This window comes from Pavona decussata, unplaced genomic scaffold (assembly GCF_977016875.1).
Source record: "Pavona decussata unplaced genomic scaffold, jaPavDecu1.1 SCAFFOLD_330, whole genome shotgun sequence".
Lineage (NCBI taxonomy): Eukaryota > Metazoa > Cnidaria > Anthozoa > Scleractinia > Agariciidae > Pavona > Pavona decussata.
In genome coordinates, this window is record NW_028145718.1 from 1,782,077 (window position 1) to 1,792,901 (window position 10,825).

Sequence of the window (10,825 nt, forward strand, 5' to 3'; positions counted from 1 at the left end):
CAATAATCATAGCAATGCAGGAATTGACAGGAAGATGAATCCACCTGCATGGAATCATCTTTGATGGGAATTGACATGGTTCTGGCACCCATCGTACCATTTTTGTTCGTTTCAATGGACATTTGCCCAATGAAACTTTTGGCAAAAAATAATGAAAATACAAAAAAATTGAAAGATAGATGAAAATCACGTTTTTAACGCAAGTTTTTGTCACAAGTTGGTTTACTCCCTGTAATGTCCATAAGCGAATGAATCAAGGCCATTTGGGTGCAAATATCGTTTATCATCGAAACATGACAAAGAAGTCTTATTAATGACATAACTTCCAAGAACATGTTTATTGCTTCTGATTGTTTTCATTTGGTGATGTAATTGTTTCTCATTGAAAAGAACATCTTTGTAATCAGAGTGTTGAATTTCTTTTTTGATAACATTCTTTTTGATTCCTTTGGCTGTTTTTCCACCATTATTATTGTCTTTGATGTATGAATACATTTTGGACCTCAATCCAACAAATTCAGTGATTGGGACTCCAGCAGCTTCATCTTTGAATTTGCCAATTACTTTTTTGTTTGTGGCATCAAAGAATTGATGATTGGATGGATAATCTGAATTATCAAACATCCTTCTGTTTTTCCAAAAATCTTTGTAAACATCTTCCGCTTCAATTTCATATGTAACACTATCAGTATCAGTGAATAATAAGTTAGCTTTGGCACCATATTTTCTTTTGATGAAGTTATAATGGAAGTCATACATGAGAGTCTTGCTTAAATCCAGAATACACATCCCAACATATGCCGGCCTATTGAGAGTCAGTGATTCTTTGATTTTATGAACTGCAACCAGATTCTTATTGAATATTTTGCTGCCAAAAAATATTGGTTTTGAAGCTAATTTTGTCAATTGTTTTGGTGTTGTAACTAATCTAATATCTTCTCTTTTCCTGATATTCTCCATTGTTTTCCCAAAGACACTGTTATTCGACAATTTGAAAAAGTCCTTCTCGAATGCATTTTTGGCTTGAGTTCTTTGATGAGTATTGAAGTCAATATATCTTTTTAGCCATGGACTTTGATTAAAGGACAGTACTCTATGGATTTTGGTTAATTTCAATCCCAAATCACGATACAATTGCAAGTTTCTATAATGCAGCACATATTTGTTTTTATTGGCAAGAGTTGGAATCAATTTGGTGACTTGTCCAGTTTTTATACCGAATTTGTTTGCAATTTTTTGGCAATAATCTGAGAGCATATTTTGTGTCACTTTAATCTGTTCAGCTGCACATGGATAATTATTGTGTAAATCATGCAATTCATTTGGATATTCCAAATCAACTTCCAAAAGGAAACCCTTATCTCTTTCAGCAGGCAAAGCAAACCAATTGATTCGGTTTTTTTGTTTTTCAGTCAACCATTTGAAATTACCAGTTGGGAGATATTGACTCATTGCCCATCCATATAAATTATTTCAATCCAAATACATGAGATATTTACTGGCTTCATTTGGATTCCAATTTTGCATATATTTATTGTTTGCTTTTCCATATCTATTGGCGATATAACTGATACCACCACGCATTCCTTTTTCAACCAATTGATACATATCGATATCAGTAAAAAGTTACAATTTAACATCAGTCATCTACAACATTGCATCCAAACTGAGACCAGGAGATGCGAAATAATGACATGGATCCAATCGATAGTACTCCAAGCATGTTTTCCTGAAGTTTTCAAATACATCAGCCAACAGCAATACATTAGATTGGAGATACAAATCATGATATTCTCCCATTGTTTTCAATTCAAATGTGTCCCAAACAGTTTGAGCATGATTGTATTCTTCATCAGTAATATGCTCATTATTCATCTGACTGAAAAAATCGTTTTGACTTGGTAATTTTGTTTCATTGAATTTCTCAAAGCTGTCCATATAGTCATATGGATAAACACCTTTTTGCTTCATTAGCTTGAATTTATCATCTTTAAACACTTTTTTCGTGTGTTTAAAAGCTTCTTCAGGCAAGTTTTTAGCCAGATTACTCAAACTCTGATTCATGAATTGGAGACTATCAATGAATGCCAAATGATTGCCCAACATGAAGGCCATATATTTCTCCATATTATGTGGTATAACATTGATTTTATGCTTTTTGGTTTGTCCTTTTTTGTCTGTATAAGTATTATTTTCAATGATTGATCCAATTTCTTGCATAATAAAATGGCTATCATATCCTTTCAAATTATGGAAAATAACTGGGATTTTATCTGTTAACTGAAAATTCAAATTGCATGATTCATGAGCTGAACCACGATATTTTCCAGTAACATGACAATGATCCCTAACTCTGAAATCTGATTCAATGTATTTCTTTCCACAGAAATGGCAAGAGGTTGCTGTTTGGAATTCATTTTCAATGGTTAATTAAACTTTGTTTTCAGAATTTTTTTGCAGTATTTGACTTCATTCAGCATGGATTCCATAAATGTGTAAACAGCTTTTTCTCCTCGATAATATTGTATTGGTTTGGTATATTTATCATCATAACAGCAAACAACTTTGTATCCATAACCACAATCAGTATGTTTTTGATATGCTTCAGTAAATGATTTTTGGTTGGATGGTTGGCAACCATGAATTTGTTCAGTGATAGCTTCAAAATCAGCATATATCACAAATGGAACTTATAGATGTTTTTTAAAGTTTTTGAAACCAATTTTTGATCCAACTTTGGGCATTTTAGTAGCTTGTTTTCCATTGATTTCCAGACAAATTTCTTTGTGTTTCGATAACACTTTTTCAGATGAGAAACATTGCAAACAATGCATACAAAAGTGTTTCTTATTTTTGTGATTTGTTTGATGGAACATAAATCGATTGAAATCATTTATAAGACAATAATGTGTGTTTTCATTTTCAGAAAACAGCAGCAAATTCAAGACATCATCAAACTGTTCTTTTGAAATATAAATTGGATAGGGCTGCTCGTTTTCATAACCGAATACATTGATGTTAATACTGTTTTGAGTTTCAATTTTGTTATATTGTTTGATGGAAACAGGGAATTCAATGCCATCATAATTCAATTGTTTGATAAATGATTTATCAGTTTTTTTGATTCTTTGTGGATTTTTGATTTGTGGATTCAAATGTCTGACATGACACCATCGAAAGCATTCATTATCATTATTCTTTGGATTAATAATATCATGTTTTTGATGTTGTAGTTCAGTTGGAAGTTTAATATATGAGCTGCCAGCAAGTGGTTCATATTGGATGATATTGATATAATGACCATTAATGGAATTTATGATTAGAGCAGAGCCTTGGCTTATCCATTTATGTATAGTGTTCATAATTTGTTCAACATTAACATCTAAAAATGGTTGTAAATCATTAGCATTAATAATTGTTTTTGGTTTACTGTTAAAATATCCAATTCTGGAGAAAATTTGTTCACCAACTTTTCGTTGAAAAGTAATTTTCAAAGTTTCAATAAATTTCAAACCTTGCATTTGTGGTAATAATTGTTTAATAAAATGTGTAATAGCCAATCTGGTTAAATTCAGTTGAACCAAAGGGTCCATTGTATTTTTGATTCCAACTTGATAAGATTCGGTAAATCCTTGAAATGCTCTTGCAGTTTCATTTACTTCAGTTCTGGGCAATGGAATTGGGGCAATCTTTTTTGTTCTTGGAGCAGGGACAGGGGTATTAATGAATTGTTTTGGAGGAGGAATAATATTATTTCTTGGCCAAGGTTTTGGTTTATCAGCAAATTGCTTTGGAGGTGCAATGATTGTATTTTCATAGTTTTGTACCATTTGTTTGACAGGTTTTCTTGGATATGGGATTGGAGTCCATTTGCTGCGCGGTGCAGGGTTTGGAGTTTGTTGATTGAGTAATAATTCAATCAATTGATTTTTCGTCAATTTGGATAAATTAGATTTGTTCATATATGAATATGATATATTATTTTTGGATGTGCGTTTGTTTTGTTCTGGATTTGACATCGATGACTGAACACCAGCATATTCAATCATGTTGGACTTTTGCGTAGATGATTGATCTCCAACCGAATCAACCATGATTGGAATTGTTGTCGTGGAAGCACCAATCTAACTTCTATTTCGTGTTTCGTTTGTTTTGGCCATACGACCCAAATTGTCATTGACAACTTGGGACGTCAAAAAATCACCAAAATTCGACGTCTGGAAAATGTTTCTGTAATTGTTTTTTGTATGGAAATTCACCATTTTTGATTTTTTCAATCATTGCATTGTATTTTTTATCAATTAATTGTTTTTCATCTTCTGTAAAATCATCACCTGTTTCCTTCATTGTGATATCCAATTTGATTGATTCAATGGGTTTATCCGATGTAATTTCAATCTTTGTTTTATATTTATTGGCTTTTCTCAAAAGACAAGCTTTCACATCGTTTTCTTGTTGTGTAACTAATTAAAGATTGCATAATCTGTTATCTGTTTTATCTCCAGAAATGTGGTCAATTTGATAGCCTGATGGAATTGACCCATAAAAGTTCTTCCAAATGAATCTATGAGAAAGATAAACTTTCTTTTTCAAATTCAAACCTCTAACTGTAATATTAAGATAACCAGAATTTGTTTGGCATGCAATAGAAACTCTCTTAGTTTTTTATTGTATATTTTTCCATATTTATTAGCTTCATAGTTGGTATAAATATGATGATAATGGAATACATCACATTTTATTGGAACATTTTGTAGTGATTTTCTCTTTTTTCCACGTTTGGCAAAACCAGCTCTCTTCAGATTTTCTTCATTACTTACAACCTCCAAATTATGAATTGAATTATCTTCTTTATTTCCTGAAATGTGGTCAATTTGCATGTTTGGAGGGATAATACCATTGAAAACTTTATAAATGAATCGACTTGAAAGCATCTTTTTACAATTTCCATCTTTGTAAACAGATGTATCAAAGTACCCATCATTTCTTAATCTCCCCTTTCTTGGAATCATTCTTTTCAGATTAATGATGTATCCATCTGCTGATGCTGCATAATTAGTGTATAATGGATGTACATAATACACTTTACCATTATGAATAACAGTCTTTGCGGCTGGATTTTTCTCAGATGATTGATCACCAGATGAATCAACCATTTTAGCGTTTTCTGGTTTCCATTTTTTTTTTCATTTCTCTCATGTTTTATATATATCACCATCGCTTTATATCATAGTCAAATGGACTTTGTATCAAAATTGGTGTCCAAAAGTGTTGTATTCATAACCGAGTTCAAAGTTTGATAAGTTAGTCTTGTATTATGGGTTGATGATTAGTCAGTTGCGTTTCAATTCATGGATATTTTTCGAGTAGAGGGGTCACAAGAACCACTCGATTTCAAAATTATGCCCAAATTCATAGTCAAAAGATGGCTAAACAATAGTGAATCAGTCATTGAAACATACCTAGGATACAGTCAAAAACATGGATTCTTATCAAAAAATTATTTTTAGATTCTGTGACAGGCAAGACAGGAAGGCAGGATCAATGAATTGAAAATACTGAAATGATTATTCTGATTCTCTCTCACTTTGCTTGAGAGAATCAGAATGAGAATGAAGTATTTTTTCCAAAACTGAAGACCAATGGATGACAACCGAGGATAATTTAGGTTAGGAAAAACCGAGGATTTAGGTTGGGAAAATTTAGGTTAGGAAAATTTAGGTTTTGAAAACCGAGGATTTAGGTTTAGGTTTTGAGAAAGGGGATTTCCCGAAACCATGTCAACAGTGGAGCCAAGGTCAAAGGTCACGGATGACTAAATTCAAATATGCAAATTAGCTGAATTCATGTATGAGTGATTTGGGCTGAATTCAATTACAGTCAGCTACCTTGGAAATCAAATATTGTATTAAAGGGCTTGAAAAAGGTATTGATGATAGGTGAGTTGGGGCTAAAGTATGTGTTATTTTTGAAAATCGAAAATGAGTGAGTTGGGTGGATTTAAGCGATGATCAAGGGTGAAATGGGGGTCAGAAATGGTACAGTTTTGAAATGTGTGCTTATACCCTCAACTGTTATACTACTTTTATGGTCTTAGTCAGTTAATCACCGAACCAACACCTGTCACCCTGGCCTCAAAACATTAATTGATTAATGCATAACAAACTCCCCCGAGAAGGTTACAAATTCGGGTGTCATTCACCTTGGCATAAGTGATCATTCTCTTGTTTATATGTCACGTAAGACTCATTATTTCCGTATTGGCCCTCGCGTGATTGAAACACGACAATTTAAACATTTTAATAGTGGGAGGAAAATTCTTAAGTGACCTCAATCAACTGCGTTGGGCCAATGTTGATTTGTATTCTGATCCAAATGAAATGTGGCGTGAATGGAAAGAATGTTTCTTGGCTGCGTGGATAATCACGCACCACTCAAATAAAAAAGAATTCGAAAAAAAAAAAAAAAAGATCTCTATGGATTACCAGAGAGGTACTGAGTAAAATCCGAAAACGAGATTTCCTTAAAAAGAAGGCAACTTCCTCCAATAACCCAGCTATATGGGATCAATTTAGGCGTGCGAGAAACCTGGCAAATAACGCAATTAAACTCGGAAAGAAACTCTTTGTTTCTGACAACCTGGAAGCCAATAAAGGTAATTTGCGCAAAACACGGAATGTTAGCAACGAGCTAATTTCACGTAACATTAGTAAGTCGACGAATATTTTGGAGCTCAAAGTTGATAATAAAATTTTAAGTAACCCTACGGACATTACAGAAACTATCAACGATCATTTTATAAACGTTGCGCAAGTATGTAAGAGATAAATACCGAGAACGGATGTATATGGATTAATACCGACGTTCGAGGTATTTATCTGACTTATTTCATGAATAGCGATCCTTTGTTCAAGGGGACAAACGCCGGCTAATTAGTACCGTCACACTTAAGTGAGAAACGGAGAACAATTAAAGCAACCTGATGTGTGCGTTTCTCGCAGTACTGCTAATGTAAATGAGGGATTTATCTGTATAAATCCCTCGTTTCAGTTAGTTTAATATTCATAAAGTATGTATTACTAAGTTAAATAAAGGATGTTGAATAACAAAAGAAAATGTTCGATTCATGAAATAATAGCACATAAAATTCCTGTTGTCGATGTTAAAGGGGCAGTGTCACCGATTTTTTGTGTCACTTTGAATAGCCAAAAAAACATATTTGCATCGGTGGAATCGTCAAAATAATAGTTCAGTTTTGTTAACAATAGCCCTAATAATGCACAGAAACTAGAATTAATTATCTTTTGCTGGGGATGGCTAGGATGGAAATGGATTGCAACTTGAAAAAATAGGCACTCGAAGGAGTGCATGTGGTTTCAGCTACCACAATGAAAAGTTATTGCCTGTGTTCCAGTGACCCTGAAAAAAGTCATCGCAAGAAATTTGAAAGGGAATCTCTTCAAAGATCAATAAATTATATGTGACTGTTACATTTACAGTTAGTTTTTTTGTCTGCTTTATTGACTCCCGTTTTGCACTACTTCGGTAGGTGTATGTTTTATGTTGGTGGGGTTGCAAATTTGTAGGGACGTTATTTTCCAAGTGATAGAGGGGGATTTTTAGACTGCCATTATACTCTAGGTATCTCTATTTGCGTTATTGACTAAGCGTAACGGAAGTTCAAGTCCTCGAGGTAGGTTTCAAACTATGATCTGTAGCAAAATCAGCAACTAAAGGAGTTCTAAACATGCGGTCCATTTTAAATCAGTCAATCGTCTGACGAGAAGTCGTCACAAACTGCTTATAGTTTGTACTTCCCTCGATAAATACCTTGATATTTCCTTCTTGGTGCTCTAAGAGCAATTTCATGTTAGAAAAAAGGTTCCTTGTCAAATATTTGAGCCATTTTGACGAAAATATAGCAAAACCGCCCTGTGTATTTTCCCTCGAACTATTTTTAGCAGCAGCTCACGACTGGTTCGCTATACAGACAAATGTATGGAAAGTTCAAAACACGACTGGACGCTTTCTGTCACAGCTACATCCCTTCAATTTTGTTCTTAAAATCCTTTTTCTAGTGCCAAAAGTTTCCAATTCATGAATTTTTCAGAAGCGATGTTTCATGAAAATTATTTGACATCGGATTTCCATACAAACACTATTATTTCAAGCGTGTTTGCCTACCCGTCAAAATGGCGTGGAAAACCGTGATAAGGCCTATTTGATTACCTGAAACGAAGCCAATTTTCTTACAGCGGGGCCATGTTATGGAATAACCTGCCCATAAGCTTAAAAAATGCTCCATCCGTCGTGCATCTTAAGCGAAATATTAAGAAGTTAGCTGATATATCGGATTCCCACACGGCAATCTTGTAAGCAGTTGCAATTAGTTTTAGTTTTTAACTTAAGCTTAACTGATGATTTTCCGTGTATAAATAAAGATTTACATACAAGCGATGAAAACTTGTTTCGACGAAATTTGAGATTCCATGCGAACCGACTGTGGAATCGAAGATGATAACATCTACCATGCTCTTTTCACCCGAATACTCTACAAATATTTGCAAATATCGGACTTTGATTTGGCGTTTGCTTCACTATTTCGTCACATGAACCCTTAACAGATTTCGCGATCGGACTCCACATGTGCAACAATAATATCACCGGATTCCAAAGCGCAAGTGTTTACATTGTACCTACAATTTTGCCACAAAATAAGATATTAGACATTCTTTTGCATTTTGGAGGCTCTATTTAAGCAGTGCTGGCATTTTTGGCTTATAAATTCGATTCAGAGCAGCCTTCCAATCGATCGACTTTTACTTTGGAGCACATGGACAAGATTGACCCAAGATTGCGGCTTTTTCGTGGAATGTAACACGATCGCTTCTGAAATATGTGCGCTGCGCAAGATTATACTTGATTGTACTTGAATCTTTCGAATGAAAACTTCGGAAAAAGCATTTCCTTATTGAAAAACATACAACGTTTACGGTAGAATTCGACAAGGAACTGGGAAAACTTCAACGTGGCCGTTCGCTTGCCTTTGAGCAGACTTTGAAAGCCGCCGCGAATGTTTACATCGTCGGCGTTTGCATAAATACTATCGAGATCATCCCGAAAGGCAATGTCACATTTTCTTCATGTTCAAATTGTAACGGCGTCTTCCTTTGACAGATGACTGGAATACCTGTCCACTAAACCCAGTAATAAACAGTAAAAGAAGCGAAACTAAGAGATTGCGACTTTTTCGGCCGCTGTTTCAAAAGCTGAGAATGGAAACACGCGCGATCGCTACCAGTGCGCTGCACATAATAATGCTTGATTGTACTTTAATCTTTCGAATCAAAACTTCAAAAAAAGCATTTCCTTGATTAAATAACGCACCATAGTTTCGGGTGTAATCTGACGTTTCAACCCATCGAATCTCGGATGTAAATGACAACAAACCCTAGATTGCGCAGTACGCTATACGGACTGGAAATCATCTTCAACAGAGCCATGCAGGTTTTTTAATGTAACTACCCAATGCGATGGCCAACCAATTTCAATGCTCAACAAAAGTTTTATTGATAATCCCTCGACTCAACAGTGTTCTAGCCCGCACTTACTAACCATTGGTTATTTCTAGTTTATTGTCGATGTAAAAGTGGCTTCTTTGGAACTTTACAACCGCACCTATCACTTGTAGAAGTATCATAGCAATAAATAGTAGGAATCAAACATTATTCCTTCGATGAGTTACCGAATTGAATTTGTTACTCCTGGATTGTTCCACAGAAAGGAAAGGAAATGCCTCCTTCAGTAGAGGCATTTGTGGTTGGTATAGTTCACTAAAGTTAATGCACGGCTTCCCCATAATTTGTTTAATTTGTCCATTCTAAAGAATAAAATTAGCTGCATCCGTTTCGCATTGCTAGTTTTGATAAATAAGCACTTGTGTTGAGGGAAATTAAATATTGTATATTATCTTTAATGTATTTCTGTTGTTGTATTTCTGGTAAATGGCAAAAATAAATGAATCAATGAATCAATGAATGAACCGAACAAACTGAAGTCAAAAATTAAACCTGTCATATATTTTCTGAGAAAAAGAAAAATGCCTTATGTAGCAAAAATGAAATTCCCGGAAAAACTGAAATTGAGAACATTCGATTGACCTCTGTGATGAGGAACTTCATATTCTAGGTAAAAGCAAACTTTGGAATGTCGCTATCACTGCTTTCGTTGAATTCTGGTCAAAATTACTTGAAAATTTCTGAGGCTAGCCACCTATCTGACAAACTAACGTCTTATTAATTTGTCATAATTCAATATCACTAGGTGCAAGCGAGCGAGGCTACGGTACAGAGTATATAATACTAATAGTCAACCATCTCTGATTTCTCACATTTAAATGTCGGCTTCATATTCTCATTTGAGATACACCGAGCCCTACCTTTAAGTAATAGTTATCGGCCTGAGGGCAACACACGAGGGGAATAAATCAACATTCATATAAGAACTCTACAAACTTGTTATAGGATTGTATTCATTGGTCATTTAATATCCTCAAAGCTGTTCAAAGAATGACAATACCCTATACGTCTTAGAGTGTCCTGGATAAATTGATTTGGGGTTTAACTGCTCACCTTACTGAAACAAACAGCTGAAAAAGCCAAATCGTAGTCGCTCAAATCAAGTGATCGTAGACAGCTTCGTTTCACTTCTCCGCTTCAACTTGGGAAGGGCAGATCCCAAAAGGATTGGGTTGGGAGGTGATTGACGTCTTCTATGGAAAACGAAAACCTCATTGGATAATGTTGGGAACACATCAGTCGTTAGC

General features: G+C 34.6%; 1 protein-coding gene across 2 annotated transcripts in view; it reads right to left on the minus strand.

Moving 5' to 3' along the window:
• LOC146453529 (uncharacterized) overlaps positions 1-10,778 on the minus strand; it is a 117,213-nt gene extending 106,435 nt beyond the window's left edge. Inside the window, exon 1 of one of the 2 annotated variants that reach the window (XM_085096662.1) lies at positions 10,632-10,735. The gene's annotated coding sequence lies outside the window, so the exon portion shown is untranslated. Of the gene's footprint in view, positions 1-10,631 lie in introns of both variants that reach the window. The other variant, XM_085096661.1, reaches the window with a different exon arrangement.
• Between the last annotated feature and the right edge of the window lie 47 nt (positions 10,779-10,825).